The sequence below is a fragment of the Gopherus flavomarginatus genome, chromosome 2, assembly GCF_025201925.1.
Source record: "Gopherus flavomarginatus isolate rGopFla2 chromosome 2, rGopFla2.mat.asm, whole genome shotgun sequence".
Taxonomy (NCBI): domain Eukaryota; kingdom Metazoa; phylum Chordata; order Testudines; family Testudinidae; genus Gopherus; species Gopherus flavomarginatus.
The window spans coordinates 60,933,285-60,952,682 of NC_066618.1; the positions used below are offsets into that span (position 1 = coordinate 60,933,285).

A 19,398-nucleotide genomic window follows, 5' to 3' on the forward strand; every position below is an offset into this window, starting at 1 on the left:
AAGGGAGTGCTTGTGTTGCCTGTGGCAACTGGAGTTGGGGAGCTGACCCCCATTAGGCACAGAGCAGGCTTTCTCGTGCTAAGCGCAGGTGACCACAGCCCTGGGTATCCCCAGGAAGCAGGCCACATTGTTGTCCTAATTTTTAAAAATAAACATAGTTCTTTAGAAAAGTAATTTACCCTGATGTAAAAGTAGTATGTAATGATAAATATTTTTTCTTTCCTAGGAAAAGTTGTTGAAAGGAAACAATTAATAAAGAAACATAAACATATCTTAAACTTAAACATAAACATATCTTGAACACTTTGAATGGCTATTGTCTCTGGAAGGTTGTGCTGTTTTCTTGTGTATGCAGCTTTTACCCAAAGTGATTTACTTCTGCAAGTCTAATAACGATACAACAGAATAACACCATGAAGGATGATTTCATAAATTACACAGAAAGGGAACCACCTAATCTTAGTAAGTTTTTTGGTTAGTTGTTTCTTCTTTTGAATGTTAGGCTAGTTGTTGGAAGGATGTACTCCATTGCCACGAAACTAAGCCACATTTTGAATCTTGTCTGGTGGCCATGGGGGATTTCTATGGAAAAACAGATCAGCCCTCCCATCGTCCTCCACAAATCATGCTACTCTGGCTATTAAGCTTTCTTCTGCGGTGTCTTTACCCAGCGAGTATGGACCTTTCTTGGGGAGCTACGTGAAGGAAACAGCATTCAGAAAATATTCATAGCTACCACTGAATACACGTATTCTCTTTTAACTTAATCACAGCACTGGCTGGGCGTAGCTCTGTGTGGCCTTTCTACCAACTTAAGTGACCTTGGTGTGCCTAGTGAGTCACTCTAGTTTGAAAATAACTACGGCTCCCATCCTGCAAGCATTTATGCACATGAGTAGTCCCACTGAAATTCAATGTGTCTGCTCATATGCGTAAAGTTATTTACATGCATCAGCAATGGGACCTAAGTGTGCAAATGCTCCACTATGTCAATCAGGAGCCAGTTTACTCCATTTGAAGTATTTTATATAATCATAACAAAGATAAGAGTCTGTACAAAGGTGTTCTAAAAACTAGTGATGGAAAACACAGTAATTATAGTGCAGGCTGAGATAGGATAGCCAACTGGTGTGTTGTGACCATCTTTTATTCTGTAGTTCACAGTCACTTCACTATTTTGTTGTGATTCTTCTGCCTGTTTCTTTCATCCACTTGTTATTTCTCATCTTATTATAAACTCTTTTGGGCAGAGTTCCTCTTTTTTTGCTTGTGTTTGTACAGCCATAGCACATTAGGGTTGAGGCCTGTAGATACTACTGAAACACCAACAAATAATAAGATGCCTGTTCCACTCTAAGGCCCCAATCCTGCAAAGATAAAGGCCTGGTCTACACCTACTGGAGATAATTTTACCATTCGTGCATAATGTCTCATGAATTATCCAGGGAAATAAGTGCCTTGTTTTTCTTAAACGTGATAATTGCTACATACCTGTTTCTGTTGGTAGGCAGCAGCCAAATGTTTGTTAATTACCTGTGCTTGTTTGCATTTTAAATGCACTGAGTCAGGGCTGGCTCCAGGGGTTTTGCCACCCCAAGCAGCCAAAAAAAAAACCAAACAAGCCATGATCGTGATCTGTGGCAATTCAGCGGGAGGTCCTTCACTCCGTGAGGGAGTGAGGGCCCCTCCGCCGAATTGCCGCCGAATAGGTTGACATGCCGCCCCTCTCCAGAGTGGCCGCTCCAAGCACCTGCTTGCTAAGCTGGTGCCTGGAGCCAGCCCTGCACTGAGTAAATATGTGATGTAGTAGAATGCACCCAGGGAGGCAGTGAGTTGCACAGGTAATGTAAGATACATTCTTTTTTTCTGCAGATTAGGGGATTCATCCTGCCATCGTGTCCTAACTCCCTCAATTAAAAACTGGCCTAAAATCCTGTGTAAGCTTTTTCAAAGTGTATCCCAAGTGTTGTGTTTGCCTTCACAGTATCTAATTCATTGCTTCATAAAACAATACCCAAATTGCAAATGGTGCTATGTAAAAACAAATCCTATTCTGTGTGTCTTAGTAAGATATTGTCAAAATTATGTGAATTTGTCAACCTTCATTTAATGCCTTTTTCTCTATATTCATGTAGTTTGGATATGCCGATTGGCTGGATATCATTTTGATGATAATAGGCTTGATTGCAGCTGTTGCAAATGGAACAGGGCTGCCACTTATTATCATTGTCTTTGGAGAGATGACAAACAGATGTGTGATAATTGGCGAAGCAGTAAATATGTCTTCACATAAATAAAGTTTGTTCAACTTCTGAAAATATTTGTTAGGGTCTCTTATTTACTGGTTTGGCAGAGGTTCAGGATGGAGTGCTGCTGTGGTGTAAAAAGCTATGAAGACCATAGTGAATTCTGAGGAGTCCTTCCTTTTTACCCTGCTGTATAGTGCAGCAGAAAACTAGACACTTGATAAATTACAGAGCAGTACATTTGGTAACTGTAAAACGATTTACTACTTTCTATAGCTTATAGTTAATCCATGGAATTCACTGCCCGACGAGGTCACCAAATCAAGTTCTGTGATGGGATTTTTAAAACAACAAAATAGGACCATTAATTCTATTTTGCCTCTATATGAGCTAAGCTTATGATAAGGGCAATCATAACTTACCCTAAAATATATGTGCTGACACATGGAAGAGGTCTGCTATTTCTCTCAGGTCTGAAAAGTTTTGCACATTCGGTTAGGTGCATTATTAGTGAAATTTACCTTTTTTGCAGAAAGCCAGCAAAAGGCTGAGCCATCACTTGGACCCCATTTGGATCCAGTTTTGAGGCTTGGGTGGAACCTAAGTGGTGCATAAAAGTCAGCCTTATGGTGTCTGCATGGATGAATTTTGCCTTATGTGAGGTAGAAAGGGGAGTTATCAACTTCTGAAAAATCAGATATTGGCCACTGTTGGAATCCGAAGGTCAGATCAGATGAAGCTATGATCTGGCCAGTGCCCTTTGATGTAGTGAGCTAAATCCATGACATCACTCTACAGTAAACCTCTGAGCTGACTCAGAAGTTTGCCCTGTTTGATCCTCGACTAGAGGGGTGATGGACACCATGAAAGTTATAAATCTACAGTGCTGTTGCAGGGATTGTAGTGTCATACAAAACACCCATAAGATTATGGCCTAAAACCGCCATGATTTGTTGTATGCCTATTCTAATAAACCAAATATTTTTCTTTGCTACAATTTAATCTTTCAGCTGTGATGAATAGTAGCTCTACTTGTCCAGCAATTCGAGGTTTGGATATAGAAGCTGAAATGACCAGGTAAGAACCTCTGCATTTATTTTCATAGGAATAGCACAGTGTAGTTTCTATATATTTTTTGTCCATTAGACTGTAAGCCAAATTTGGCTCTCAATTACATCCCATTGGCTTCAGCAGGGTTGAACATGACCTGATGTGTCTAACTTATCTTGCAAGATGCAATTGACCTTATGGACTTTTACTATTTTACTACAGGTTTGCCTACTACTATGCGGGTATTGGCTGTGCTGTAGCGATACAGAGCATCATCCAAGTCTGGACATTTTTGACCTCAGCTGCAAGACAGACAGCGAGAATCCGCCAAAAGTTTTTTTTTCGCAGTACTTCACCAGGAGATGGCTTGGTTTGATACCAGCCAGATTGGAACGTTGAACACCCGACTGACGAAGTGAGAAGGGTTTATTTATCTATGCACCAGAAACCTGAGCCAAAAAGAAGTCTGAAGTTTACCTTTATAGAAATAGCTACAGGGAATTTCCAGGAAACCTTTTTAACTAAGACCCAAAATATTTCTGCTATCTGAGGGAGGAATTAGTTCCCATTTTTCACTTCACTTTCAGGGTTTCAGTGACATTTCCACTGCGAAGGCTTATGCTGTGAAATGCAATATCTTACTCCTCTGACATTGGCTTTGTAGTGTCTATGGGCTATTTTGCAAACTACTGTAGATAAACAGCTCTGCTGTCTCCAGCTAGTTTACAAACACTGAAAACCCTGACATTGTATGAAATGAAAGTGCACTCATAGTTATGGGCACTGTGTTATCATTTTGAACCTGATCCAAAACCAGTTAAAATCCTTAGGAATCTTTGCATCAGGTCCCTTGTGCAGGAATTCAGAGGAAGGTATGATCAGGGTATGCAGAGTTTCTCCAGACTTAATGTTTGTAGGGAGGGATATACCCAGTTTTTGGAAGATGTGAATCCTGAAGAGAATGAGAGAGGCTTGAATTTCACCAATCCTAGTTCCCACATATGTAAATAGCAAGAGAAAATTAGCATGACACACAATGGTTTTCCAAATAATAATTTACTAACACTGTGTTTGTCACTGTATAGGATGTGAAAAGGAGATATTCCTTGCCTCAAAGATCTTAAAATCTAATAACAAAATTGAAGAAGATAGGATACATAGGGGAACTTGGAGGAAAAAGTAATGTAAAGGTTTTGGGGGTGAATTTTTGTTGTTTTTTTTGTATGGATTATTCCTTTTGGATATTGCATGAATGAATTGGGTCACACGTGAATGAATAGGGTTAGCAATGGCAGAAGTCTATCTAGAGGTTACATCACAGAAAATGAGTTGTGATCTGCTAGTTCCTAGCCTCACAAAGAGCCACTACTGCTGTTCAGTATCCATGTCCAAAATTCCTACTGCCCAATGATTTGAACAGTTAAACTTCTGACAAGCTTCTCTCCAGCAAAACAGAAAAATATGTGAGGAGGAAGCATTCATCAAAGTTAATAAATCTCTTTTTTAATTAACAGTGACATTAACACCATCCACGAAGGCATCGGAGACAAGATCTGTATATTTGTACAATTCTTTGCCACGTTTCTGACAGGGATTGTTATAGGATTCGTCTACGGGTGGAAACTGACTTTGGTCAGTTTGTCAGATAGCCCTCTCTTTGCTGCAGCAGCAGCAGTTGGATCATTTGTAAGTGCTGAAGAAAAACAAATAAGAATTTTACCTCTAAAAACAGATTGAGAGGGAGTGAACCCCAAAGCAACATGACCCCAAAGTTTGGAGAGCATGGAGAGCAGCCCTTCTCCTACTCCACTGGTTCCTGCCCCAAAATTTGCAGAGCTCTGTCTACACTGAGCATCAGCGGCCAGGCATTGGCATGCCATGGAGGCCTAGACTGCTTACATTCACCACCACTCATCACATGGGAAGAGGATGATCTGCATCTATCAGCTGTGTCCAGAGTAGTAGATATTGCTTGTAATGCACAGAAAAATTTACAAAGTGTTTCCATTTATAGATTGTATTTTGTTTTCTCTCCCCTTTCTCCCACCCAAGCACTGAAAATGATGGAGGAAGAAACAGGATTGTGACCTGTAATTAAGAGAGCTAAGTTATTTACATGGTCTTTATTACTATAGTTTCTGAGTGCCACACAAGCTTCATTGTGTTTAGCCTCACAACACCATGCAAGATAGAGGATTCCCATGTTACACATGGAGAAGTGAAACACAGAGAAAAGTTACTTACCCAAAGTTGCCCAGGAAAACTGTGTTGGAGTGGGGACTTGAACCCTACTAAATTCTAGGATCTTTTGCTAAGTGCTTGATCACCCTTTGAATCAGTACATAATTTACACCACTTAAATAGATTTCCATAAAATACTTTCCCCTTCCTCCCACCCTCCCAATTTTCCAGTTCCTGGCATCATTCACTACAAAAGAGTTGACTGCTTATGCTAGAGCAGGAGCTGTGGCAGAAGAAATTTTGACTGCTATCAGAACAGTTGTTGTTTTCAATGGACAGATGAAGGCACTAGCAAAGTGAGTTTGTTTTTTTTAACCTAATTATTGATTGTACATAATATTTGGGAAAGTGATGTGGTTATTTAAAAAATAAATCCAAGATGATCTGTCAGTTTAACCTCCCAGACAGCTGAGAAGTTCAGATGAAGATAAATATGAGCATATGGAAGGAGATGTTTTCTGTCACTCATGAACATTTGCAATCTCTCAGTTGACCTACATTATGGAGGGGCATTGTAAGGCCCAATTTCCCTCAGACACTAACCTGAAGTTGAATTTGGAAGCTGAAGCTACAGAAAATGCAATCTTCTCTAAGGCTCCAGTCCAACAAAGCACTCATGCAAATACTTTAAGCACATGCCCACTCCCACTGAAATCATTGATTAAAGTGTTTACAGTTAAGTTCATGCTTTACTGGATCATAAGCTTAGGTAAAATTGCCTATCACTTTCCTATGTCATCGACTTCAAGGGGGCTACCCACATACTTAAAATTAAGTACGTGCTTAGTCCTTTGCAAATAATCCTCCTCTTGATCTAATCTGAACAGCACCAATGATATCTGAGCAATTTATGTGGAAGAAATCGATTGCACATCATTTTAGGATCCCTTCACTACTGCGTAAACTGTGCCATTCATTTTGGGCCTTCCCACTTTTGGTCAGGGCATTTTTGTACATAATGTATGTGTCGAGAGGTTCCTACAAAGCTTCTGAGCATGTCATTGAACAATAAAATGATATGCATGTCCTCCTGAAACATTCTGAGAACATTGCTGGGCTGAGCGGTGCTTTCTGAAATGCCCTTCAGAAGCTAAAGGGGATTAAATAGCTAATGAGTGAACAGAAGCTGTTATTGATTGATGGAAAACCATAAGCTTGTAAAGGAATCACAAGTAAAAAGAGTGATTTTTTTCATTAACTAATTGTTAATCTTTGTCCCTGTCTCACAGGGGTTAACGAACATCATATGGTGCTTAATTTGTATTTAATTGCTTGCTATTGGCATATGTCTTGGTAACTTAGCTTATGAGAATAGTTCCTGGCTTCCAACGGCGTTCAGCAGGAGAGAACTACTGCCAGGTTGTGGAATCAAAGGAGATTCTGACTTCTGTTTACTTTTTTGGTTTTATCTAAAGCATTTTTTCTTCAAAAACTGAGTAAGAACTAATTCTTCCCTTTGCGAGCTGATATTCATAGAATCCTAGATATGTAGGGCTGGAAGGGACCTTGAGAGATCATCAGTTCCAGCCCCCTGCACTGAGGCAGGGTCAAGTATACCTAGGCCATCTCTGACAGGTGTTTATCTAACCAGTTCTGAAAAACCTCCAATAATGGGGGATTCCACAACCTTCCTTGGTAACTGTCATAAACAGATAGCTAAGGGTTAATGTCTCTTTCATCTGAAAAAAAGTAACCTGAAGCACCTGACCAGAGGACCAATCAGGAAACCAGACTTTTTCAGGTCTGGGTGGAGGGAAGTTTGTGTCTAAGTTCTTTGTCTTGTGCCTATCTCCCTCTCGGCTATGGGAAGGATTTATCTATTTCCTGCTTTTCTAATCTTCTGTTTCCAAGTTGTGAGTACAGAGATCATAAAAACAATAGGGGTTATTGTTTTTTTTCTTTTGTATTTACATGGTGTAGTTGCTGGAATGTGTTAAATTGTATTCTTTTTGAATAAGGCTGTTTATTCATATTTTAAGACCTGTTGGAGTTTTTCTTTAGTGAAGAACTCCAGGGAATTAAGTCTGTGCTCACCAGAAAATTGGTGGAAAAAAAACGTCAGGGGAAAATCTGTGTGTTAAATTTACTAGCCTGACTTTGCATTCCCTCTGGGTGAGGGGGGAAGAGACATTAACCCTTAGCTATCTGTTTATGACAGTAACACATTCCAGTACTTAAGTATCCTAATATTTAGACAGTTTTTCCTAACATCTAACCTAAACCTCCCTTGCTACCCATTACCCTGTTTATTTCTTGTTCTGTCTTCTGTGGATATGGAGAACAACCAATCACCATCCTCTCTGTAACCACTCCTTAGCATATTTGAAGACTGTTAACCAAGTCCCCGCTTAGTCTTCAATTTCCAAGACCAACATGCCCAGTTCTTTTAACCTTTCCTCAGGTTTGCTAAACATTTTATCATTTTTGTTGGTCTCTTCTAGACTTTTCCTAGTTTGTCCACACCTTTCCTAAGCCAATACACTACTCTGGCAGAGGCCTCCCCAGAGACAAGTAGAGTAGAACAATTGCCTCCCATGTCTTAAATACGATACTCCCCTGAGTGCACTGAGAATATTATCTTTTTTCACAACTACATCACGTTGTTGGTTCATATTTAATTTGTGATATACTTGAATTCCCAGATCCTTGTCTGCAGTACTACTGCCTAACCAGTTATTCCCCATTTTGTATTTGCGCATTTGATTTTTCCTTCCCAAGTGTGGTACTTTGCAGTTGTCTTTATTGAATTTCATGTTGTTGATTTCAGGCCAATTTTTCCAATATTACATAAGAATGGGTCAGACTAATGGTCCATCTAGTTCAGAATCCTGTCTTTTGACAGTGTCCAGTGCCAGATATTTCAGATTAAATGAACCGAACAGGGCAATTTTTGAGTGATCCATCCCGTTATCCAGTCCCAGACATTTAGGGGCATCCACAGCATAGGACCCACCCCGAACATCTTGGCGAATAGCCATTAATGGACGTAGCCTCCATGAGCTCATCTAATTCTTTTTTGAACCCAGTTATACTTTTGGCCTGGCAATGAGTTGTTGACTGCATTATGTGAAGAAGTACTTCATTTTCTAAGTTTTAAACCTACTACCTATTAATTTCATTGGGTGACCCCTGGTTCTTATGTTACATGAAAGGATAAATAAGAGTTTCCTATTCACTTTCTCTTCATTCATTTTCTACACCTCTATCATATCCTCTCTTAGTCATCTCTTTTCTAAGATGAACAGTCTAGTCTTCTTAATCTCTCCTCAGGTGGAAGTTGTTCCAAACCCCTAATATTTTTGTTGCCCTTCTCTGTATCTTTTCTAATTCTAATATATCTTATATGAGATGGGGCAACCAGAACTGCACACATTATCTGAGGTGTGGGCATATCATGGATTTACACAGTGGCATTATGATATTTTCTCTCTTATTAGCTATCCCTTTCCTAATGGTTCCTAACATTCTGTTAGCTTTTTAGACAGCTGCTGCACATTGAGCAAATGTTTTCAGAGAATTGTCCATAATGTCTACAAGATCTTTCTTAAGTGGTAGTGTTTAAATTAGACCTCGTCATTTTTTATGTATAGTTGGGATTGTTTTCCAATGTGCCTTACTTTGCATTTATCAACATTGAATTTCATCTGCCATTTTGTTGCCCAGTCACCCAGTTTTGTGAGATGCCTTTGTAGCTCTTTGCAGTCAGCTCTGGACTTAACTATGTTGAATAATTTTGTATCATCTGCAATTTTTGCCACCTCATTGTTCACCCTTTTTTTCATATAATTTATGAATATGTGAACAGCACAGGTCTCTACAGGGTCCCCAAAGGATCTATAATTTTTCTCTCCTCGCTGTGAAAACTGACCATTTATTCCTACCCTTTGTTTCCTATCACTCTTATCCCAAGTCTTTGCTTAACAGCCTTTGGTGTGGAACCTTGTCAAAGGCTTTCTGAAAGTCCAAGTACACTACTATATCAACTGGATCACCTTTGTCCACGCGCTTGCTGAAACTCTCAAAGAATTTTAATAGATTGGTGAGGCACAATTTCCATTTATAAAAGTTATGTTGACTGTTCCCCAACAAATCATGTTTATCTGTGTGCCTGATAATTCACTCAGAGCAGCCATCGGCCAGATACTCTGTTGATGTAAAATCAATGAAGCTGTGTTGATTCACACTATCTAAGAATCTAGATAATTGATTTTTATGGCAGAAAACAAGTTTTCCCTGGAAGCATGAGAGGATGCTAGGGAACTGAATGTCATCTGGGTACATACCAAATTTAACATTTATCATCTGTTTTTAGATATGATGTTAACCTAGAGAATGCTAGGAAAGTTGGAATCAAAAAACCAATTACCACCTACACATCTTTGGGTTTCACAGAGTTTATTTTATTTGGAGCCTTTGCTCTTGCATTTTGGTACGGAACCAAACTCACAGTGGAGGAGAAAGAGAATTATGACATCGGACATGTGTTAATTGTAAGTACAGCACAGTATAGTCGATTAGCTGAGGCAAACTTTTAGAAAATCGTCTGTAAATTAGAGAAAATGCTTTATTGTTTAAATACTGCATCAAAAGATCTATAATTTCTACTCAGGCACAAAGTACCCATTAGACTAAATGTGTTTAATATAAATCAACAGAGATGTTGAATCTACATATTTAAGACCTAAAGTTCCATAACAAATATCTCATTTGGTCACTGTAATGCTGTCTGGAGTGGTTCATGACCATGAGTGCCTACTTCAGGGCAGGCTGTCAGAAAACAGAGCAGACACCACAAACTTGTGTTGTGTTCTATAATTAGATTTCACCAAGCCACTAACAAATGTGAATTCCTGGATCACTATACTAATCTTACAATGGAGTCACAGACAGACTCTCCAGACTATCTTGCCACCTGGACAAACCTGACTTCGTGATAAAAGTTCATTTACACCAAAAATCACACCATATTCAGTTTGCTTCCAGTCACAGAGACTAATCACTTACCCCAGATCAATTGGTATCCTAGATTTTATACCAAAGGCAACACTGGTAGACAATTCTGTAGTAAGCTAACTAAAGGTTTAGTAGCTAAGAAAAGGTAATAAGAGTTATTGAGAGATTAAAGTAGATAAAATACATGTACAGATGAGTCAGTCTATAATTTCAAATGATACCAGAAATGTAGTGATCTGCCAGTTTCGCAAAAATCTCTCAGGGCTCAGGGAATCTCCATCTCTATGTTCATTTATTTTGCCCTGTTAGAATTCAAACAGTGCAGAGATGACGGATTTTTCCCTGAATCCGTCCTCATAGTTTTCTTCCCACAGAAAACAAGCTGAGAGGGTCAATACCCATGTGGGCTTTTCCTTTGATGGCAGAGAGTGAGGAATACATTTGGAGTCTTTGAACTTTGACCACTTGCTTTGAAATTAACACTTTTCTGTTAAATTCTTCATTTGCATTCCACAAGACTTCTTTCTTATTTGATGGGTTATTTGCTGACAGGGGCATACATTGTGTGAACGTTTGCTACAGCATTATAACTGGATCCAGATAAGTGTTTAACTAATGCATTGTTTTCAGTGCATTAACATCCCATTAGTTTTCATGAAGTTTAAACACCAAATACATTCTTATACATTTAACAATCACTTTGATCTATACTAATTGTCATAAACAGATAGTTAAGGGTTAATGTCTCTTTTACCTGTAAAGGGTTAACAAACAGTGAACCGGACACCTGACCAGAGGACCAATCAGGAAACAAGATGCTTTCAAATCTCGGTGGAGGGAAGCCTTCATTTGTGTTTTGAGGGTTTTGCTTTGTTCTCTCTGGGCTCTGAGGGTGACCACACCTACCTACAGGCTCTCTAATCTTCTATTCCAACTTTGTAAGTACAAAGGTAGAAAGGCGGTATAGTCTTTTTATTTATTTTCTTTATTTGCAAATGTGTATTTGGCTGAAAGTAATTTAAATTGTATTTCTGCTGGAGGAGGCTGTTTCTCCAATTTTTAGAAGCTGACAGACCCTGTAATATTCCATCTTGAATTTACAGTGATTTTCTTTATTCTTTTTTTCTTTTATTAAAAGTTTTGCTTTTAAGACCTGTCTGATTTTTCCCCTTGTTGAGGCTCAAGGGAATTGAGTCTGTACTTAACAGGGAAGGAGAAGGGAGGGGGAGAGAAATGGGGGGGGGAACCCACCTGATTTCTCTGTGTTGTGATTCAAGGAGTTTGAATCAAGGTGATCTCTTAGTGTACCCAGGGCTGGAAAATCTGGGAGGAAGAAAGGAGAAGGGGGAATCCCTTTGTTTAGATTCTCGGAGCTTGAATCTGTATATCTTTCCAGGAGTGCAGGAAAGGAACACTTGGAGGGGAGGAGGGGGAAGGGAAATGGTTTATTCCCCTGTGTTGTAAGACTCAAGGAATTTGGGTCTTGGGGTCCCCAGGGAAGGTTTTGGGGGGACCAGAGTTTATCAGGCACTCTACTCTAAGTCCTGATTGGTGACAGCACTACAGGATCTAAGCTGGTAATTAAGCTTAGGGGAATTCATGCTAGTACCCATATTTTGGACGCTAAGGTTCAGAATTGGGAATTATACTATGACACTAATAAACAAGTGAATTGGTCTGGCTTCCAGTTATGCATCTGTAAGCATTCAGGGAGGTCTTGGGCTTTAGCATGAGCTGGCACCTGGTCTGCCAGTGTCACAGCCATGTGACCATCTTTCAGTTTTTTTAAATCCCTGCAAGGGATTATTGTACTTTACCAAAACTTTTAGATTATTTTTCCTTTGGAAAGGAATAAGGCTCTGATCTTGCAAAGATTTAGGTATGTGCTTTATGCACTGTGAGTAGCCCCATTGACTTCTGATGAGAACGTGACTTCAGTGGAAATAGTCACAACGCATAATGTTAAGCATGCACTTTGAAGGACTGGGGCCTCAGGAAACTGTGGATTAACTCTCTCTGAGGACGCTGAGGTTTTTAATATTGCAAAGAGATGGAGAGATGTCTAATTTCACTATTTGTTCTCTTAATGGGAGATAATGAATGCAGGAGCAACAAAAAAAGCTAATCCAACTGTTAAAGGGCATATGATGCACACAATAGCTACATTCACCACTCCCTGTGTCAAATCCAGGGAATGTATAAAAACTGGAGGAGCTGGAAAAATGCAGCCTGAAATTTTAGTTTTGATTTTCTTTTTTTATATATATTTTTTTCTGGAAAAGCTCTTACAGAACCACCAGGATTATCATGACACTAAAGAAACTGCAGGTCTGGAACCAGTGTACACTAGCTCCTGTTTTTGTTCCCTGTAGGTATTCTTCTCTGTGCTCCTTGACGCATTCTCTCTCGGCCAGGGCTCCCCATACTTGGAGAGTGTTGCCAGTGCTCGAGGTGCTGCCTGTGAAGTGTACAAGGTCATCAGTAAGGTACTATGACAGACCCAGACCAGTGGGGTACAGGAGTCTGGTAGAAGGCAAATATACTGGCCACTGCATGAACAATTTTCTGTTCCCTGAGTGACCAGGGCAGGGGCTTCCCTAGAGCAATCAGGAACCTGCTAGAACTAAATAAGACCAGCAAGCTAATCAAGACACCTGGAGCCAATTAAGAATTTTCTAGAATCAATTATGGCAGGCAGGCTAATCAGGACACTTGGTTTAAAAAGGACCTCTCATCATTTAGTAGGGGTGTGCGCAAGGAGCAGCAAGCGAGAAGGCGTGCTGCTGGAGGAGTGAAGAATTCAAGTGTGATCAGGCTTCAGGAGGAAGATCCTGCAGTGAGGATAAAGAAGGTGCTGGGGAAGCCCAGGAGAAAAGATCCTAGGGAATTGTGCTATCACACAGCTGATACAGGGAACATTGTAGACAGCTGCTATCCATAGGGCCCTGGGCCCCCATGTAAAGAGTGGGCCTGGGTTTTCCCCATCCCCCCAACCCTTGATCGGACACAGGAGGAGTTGACTTGGTCTGTGAGAAACACCAGAAGGGAAGGCCTAATTGGAAAGGGATCTGACCTGTCCCCGAGCCACTAGGTTTCCCCCATGCTGGCCAGTGGTGAGGTTAGCTGATTGGATGGCAGGTTTGAGCACTAGCAAAAGTAGCCAAACTGATGGCTGCTATAAATCTCTGAGGCAAGCAAATCCGCCTATAAGCACAGGACCCACCAAGGCAGAGGAGGAACTTTGTCACAGGTACTTAATGTCACTTTTCTAGCAGTCTGAAATTTCTGATTTATTTATCAAAAAGTGGATGAACCGCATAGACTGATACCACTGAAAACCAAAGGAAGACGACATTTCTCTTCATATTAAGGAGACACGAGCCTTAATCAAAGCCCTAAATGAGCTTATTGCAAACTTGGGGGAAATTGAGATCTATAGCTCAACTTTACAGGTTGGGGCCCTCGTTCCTGTTAAGTTTGTCACTTCCTCCTTCATTTATTTTTTAGAGTAAGTGGTGAAGAGCTAAGTGAAATGACATTGCTCTTTAAAACACAAGTATATGGAGTAGACATGATTTCAGTTCAACTTCTTTTGATTTGGAGATTAACAGTGCTGTTGAAAGCTCTGGTAATACTGTTGCTGGGGAAGAGGGATGCCTCACTTTCAGTGACTAACTCTTAGAATTTTGTACAGCAGTTTGTTATATATCTGCAGTCCCAGGTTCATATTAGGTTAGAACAAAGGGCTGAGTTTTGTCCTCTGTTATGGCCATAAATGCTGATACGGTCAGTGAGGTTGTGTGAATGTAACAAAGGGTGGAATTTTGCCCAGAGAAACTGAATTAAGGGTGATCAAACTTTGTAACCACCTCTGGAGTTGGTTGTTCCTGACCTATTACACTAAGCAAGTCTTGGGAACTCGCCCCGGACTACAGCAGTGATGGCTACAGAGGCTCAGGACTCTGTTTCCCAGATTGCCTAAAGTCCTGGATGGAGACAGCACAAGCTAGAAGCTACTACCAGAACCAATCAGAAACCAGAACTCAGAGAAAAGGGTTTGGTTTTATTTTTGGTTTTGCTCTTCTTGGAGTGGAGCAGAGAGATCCTAGGAGGTCCCCTTTAAACTTTCCATTCCTATGCAAAGAGAAGATTTGAACTCTGCCGGTGGTTACTAGGTCATTGAAAAGTGTCAGTCTAACAGAGATCAGCAACATGGGAAGTGGAGGAGCAATTCCAGGTCAGGCTATTTAGCGCCAGGCTAGTTTTCCACTGGATTTCAGACCAGGGAGCCTCAGGATGATGGTATCTTTTTTAGGGATGAAGACTTTGTAATAAATCCCCAGTTTGTTTATTTTGCTTGTGCATTTTAAGCCAACCAACAATTACAGGCTGCATCACTCCTCCAAGAACTGATTCTCAACCTACATTCTGCCTAGGCAGATGCTGGGAGGGAGCTAAGGGATTTGAGCCCATTGTAAATGTTGGGAGATGGATGATTTAAGCGGTATAGTTGATGTTTTATTTTTCTAGTTACTCCTGTTCTTTCCTTGTCCCCTATCCCAAAATGCTTTGCAGGGTATACACAAGCATTGCATTTCATGGATATGCAGAATCATCTGAGCTGAAATACAGCAACCAGTGATCAGTTAAACTGCTATGTAGTGTTGCAATGTTTCTTTTACTGTCCTAAACAACTTATCCATCTAAAGGTACAGTTGTAAAATCACACAAATGTGTGGTACCTGTTCAAAATCTCTCTCCAGCACCGTCTTATAGATAGCAGTGCCAAAGAAGGATACAGACCAGACAAGCTCAAAGGAGAGATTGAATTCAAAAACATCCATTTCAGTTACCCGTCAAGACCTGATGTTAAAGTAAGTGATCTTTTTAAATTCATCTTTGCAGTGAAGAGCTGCTGCTATTATCTGTGTGACCAAAAATGAAACTGATATTTTATCAATTTAATGTGTTTATTTTAATTCCGTGCCCATCCTGTACTCTGGGTATTTATGCACCACAGTGTGGTCTAGTTCAAAGAACATTGGGTGAGGACTCAGGAGACCAGGATACTATTCCCAGCTCTGCCGCTGGCCTGCAAAGTAACACTTGGCAAGTCACTTCACCTCTCTCTTCCTCAGTTTGCCCATCTGTAAAATGAGAATAGTAATATTGACCTCCTCTTTAAAGTACTTTGAGATATATGAATGAAATGTACTATGTAAGAGCTAAATGTTATTATAATAGTTATAAAAATACAACAATAATGCAGAATGAATGTCCTCCCAAAACTAATGCCTTGTCTTCACCACCATCATCCACCTTTTCTTCATTTTCACCTGCTGGAAAAAGCAAGGGAGAACAAATGGGGCTTATAGTATAACATGAAGGTGAGTAAATTTGGCCTCTGATGAATTGAATCAGAAGCAAATTCTTTGTTCAAGCTCTCTCACCAAGAATGCCTCACCTCCAGCCCTCATTTGGTTAAACCCAGAAAGCTGTTTGTGTCCGTGCTTCAGAAGATCTCAGCTGCTGTGATATCCCATGTGGGGAGAGGTAATCTTGGAGATAGCCAGGACTCAACCTATTTTAAGGTCTATTGGTTAAAGCTATTCTAAATCACTCCTGACGAAGTGGAAGCCAGTGCAGATCACAGAGCATGGAGGTAAGATTCTACCTACAGAAGATGCCCTCTAAGAAACAGACTGCCATACTCTCCACCAGCTGAAGTTTGTGAGGGGAGTCATCTTATAGTACAGTCTTATGTATGGTACTTTGCAGTAATCTTATATTTCTCTCTCGATTGACATCTGTACCAGAATTGAAAGTTCAGAACCTTCTGGCCAAGTGTAAAAGACAAACAAAATGCTACTAGCCACTACTGCTTCCTGCGTGCAAAAGCAGTTGTGGAACCAACAGGTTACAAACTCACTTGAGTGTGCTACTATTAGCTCTGCCATTTCTTCTAATGGGTTCCTCCAACCTACAGGCATAAACTCAATCATCTCTGAGGTGAGTCACAGCTGACTTGCCTGCATCAAACCCACCCTGTAACTTGCTGGCTAAGCCAGTTAATTTCTCCCAGCTGGGTCTGATGAAACATGGACTTAGAGCTATGTTATCTGAATACTGCAGACGGTATAGTCTGTACCATCTCACTGTCTTCCCCTAATTGTCTTGCATACAAACTGAGCAGGAGGGTGACAAGACAGAATCCCACATCACTCTACACAAGAGAAACCCTGGGCCGGATGAGCCACAGTTTGGGCCTGTGGCTGGAATGGGATGGAGACATTCAAGAATGATTCCATCCATCCCTTCCAGAGTTCACCCTGTGTCAGCAGTGGCTCATTATCAATGGTATCAGAGGTAGCTGGCAAAGCTAAAAGAATCATCCTGGATACCTGGTTCTCATCAATCACCAGCCAAAGATGATCAACGTACAAGATCAAGGCAATGTCCATTTAGTACCTAAATTTGGAATGAACAGAGTCACAGAGAGCTGAAGACTCTAGTTATTGTCAGCGTTACCTTGACATGCCCTTTCTTGCCTTATCTAAAAAGGGAGGTTAGAGCTGGGATGGTCGTGATGAGAAATGACGTTAAAGGGGTGGAGAATGATGCTCTTGCTTGGTCAAGCAAACACCAAAGCTTATCTGCTATTAGCTTACTGGAAAACTGGAGCTCTTCTGGTATAGTATAAGGAGACAAGAATAATATTACTGTTTTTATCTTCTATTACAAAAAATATGTCTATTTAGGTTGATCTATGGGAACTCTTGTGTAGTCATAAGAGACAAATATTTTGGCCATTAGTAATATTAGACATTTATTAGATGGGATAAACGGACTGAGGTAAAATGTTCCTAAATGTGAACATAGCATCAAAAGTGTCATTACTCCATAACTAATTCCTCCCTAGTAAATTCTAGAGATTGTCAAACCCTGACTCTTCATTCCATTGGGGATATTAAAACACCCACTTTGTTTTCAGAGCCAAAGGGTTTTTCTTAGGGCAGTCTTTATAGAATAAGAATAGAACAAAGCAAAATTGTTATTAGTAATAAAAACTTTTTCTTGTCATCTTCAAAGTGCTTTCCAACCCGGATTGGAACAAAGGACTGAAAGCAGGCCCGGGAGTTCAATACATTGTTAGACCAGACCTCTCATTATTGACTTGATCATGATGCAAAGCATCTTAATAGACCTTTCTCTAAACAAACCATTAATTTAAGTAACTTTATATTTATTGGACTAACATATGAAGATTATATTTCCAGATTCTCAAGGGCCTGAACCTGAAAGTTCAGTCAAGGAAGACCGTCGCTCTGGTTGGCTCCAGTGGCTGTTGCAAAAGTACTGCTATTCAGCTGCTACAGAGCTTCTATGATCCAAGGAGAGGTTAGTTTGGATGAACTGTCGATATTCCTGGCTACTAGGTTGAAAATTAATTTCCTGACTAGATTACACCTATACTTTAAAAGGACATTACACAAAATTGGATTCTTAAAGGAACAAAAGATATATAGCATCCAAAGAAATTCTGAAACTGATTTTTCATTACTTGTATACCATGATGATGAGAATATTGTAAAAATCTAGATAGGACTTTACTGATATTAAGGGAAGTCAAAATTTGGATTTCAATATTTGAGGATATTGTTATGCTATACAAAGCCCACGGGATCTTTTCAGGGAGAAAAGGCTAATACGCTGCATTTATTGAAAATACAACAGATAGCGCACAGTCACACGCACACACACACATACACATACACACACACACACTCTCCTGCCAGTTGATGTTTATAGTTACCAGTTTGTTGTAGCTCGAGTCAATCTAACGGCCAGTTGGATTGAGCACGAGTGTGGAGCTGGGCTCAGTCGGTCATGATCCAATGCTCCAAGGCTTTGCAGGACTGAACCCAGAGTTCTGTGGCACAACACCCCGCTTTCCAGTTGTAAATTCCTATTTGAGTCCATGCATTTTGCAATGTCATTCTGTCCTTAAGTGGTGTTAATCTTGGGGTGTTCTGCTATTTGTGACATTTCTGACATTTGTGATGGCTTTATTTTCCTGATGTGTGAATGAGGAATGCATGCAAACACTCTCTTACAGAAAACTTCAAAGGTATAGAGACAGCAGTATTTTATATTCAGTAGAATACATCGTAAATCAAGCCTAGCTAAATCTTATAACTATAACAATTCACATTGGGGCTTCAGGCCCTCAACATTCCTCTAATCTCCTTAACATAGATACAATACAAGATCCTGTCTGTTACTTACTAAAACCTTAAAACAAAGAAATGTATATTTAACTAGAGTGCCTAATTTGTAATACATATAGGAAACCATAGTAGACATTATAACTTATCCTAAAACAAAAGGGTGACCATAATCAGTTATAAGGATTTTTCTGGTCTGTCATTCCTTTCTGCTGTTCAAAAAGGGTGGCTGGCAGGATGAAATCAAATCATACATTAATTCTCTTAGTACAATTATAAAACACTGCTCCTACAATATCCTTTTTGTTTATCCTTCTCCTTTCATTCTTCTAGTCTGAGGTGATTGTGAAAATATAGTTTTAATTTTTCCTGGTCATTTTGTCATGTTATTGCTTCATTCCATGTGAGAAGCTACTAAACAAATATTTAAGTCAACTATTATATACCTCTACCTCGATATAACACTGTCCTCGGGAGCCAAAAAATCTTACCTCGTTATAGATGAAACTGCGTTATATCGAACTTGCTTTGATCCACCAGAGTGTGCAGACCCCCCGCCCCCTGGAGCACTGCTTTGCCGCGTTATATCCGAATTCATATTATATTGGGTCACATATATCGGAGTAGAGGTGTATCCTTATTAGTATTATACCATTATAATAACTAATTATTTTAAACATAAT

The 19,398-nt window shown here is 40.0% G+C and overlaps 1 pseudogene; it reads left to right on the forward strand.

The window, feature by feature from the left end:
- Positions 1-413: 413 nt before the first annotated feature.
- LOC127043656 (phosphatidylcholine translocator ABCB4-like) overlaps positions 414-19,398 on the forward strand; it is a 48,996-nt pseudogene continuing 30,011 nt past the window's right edge.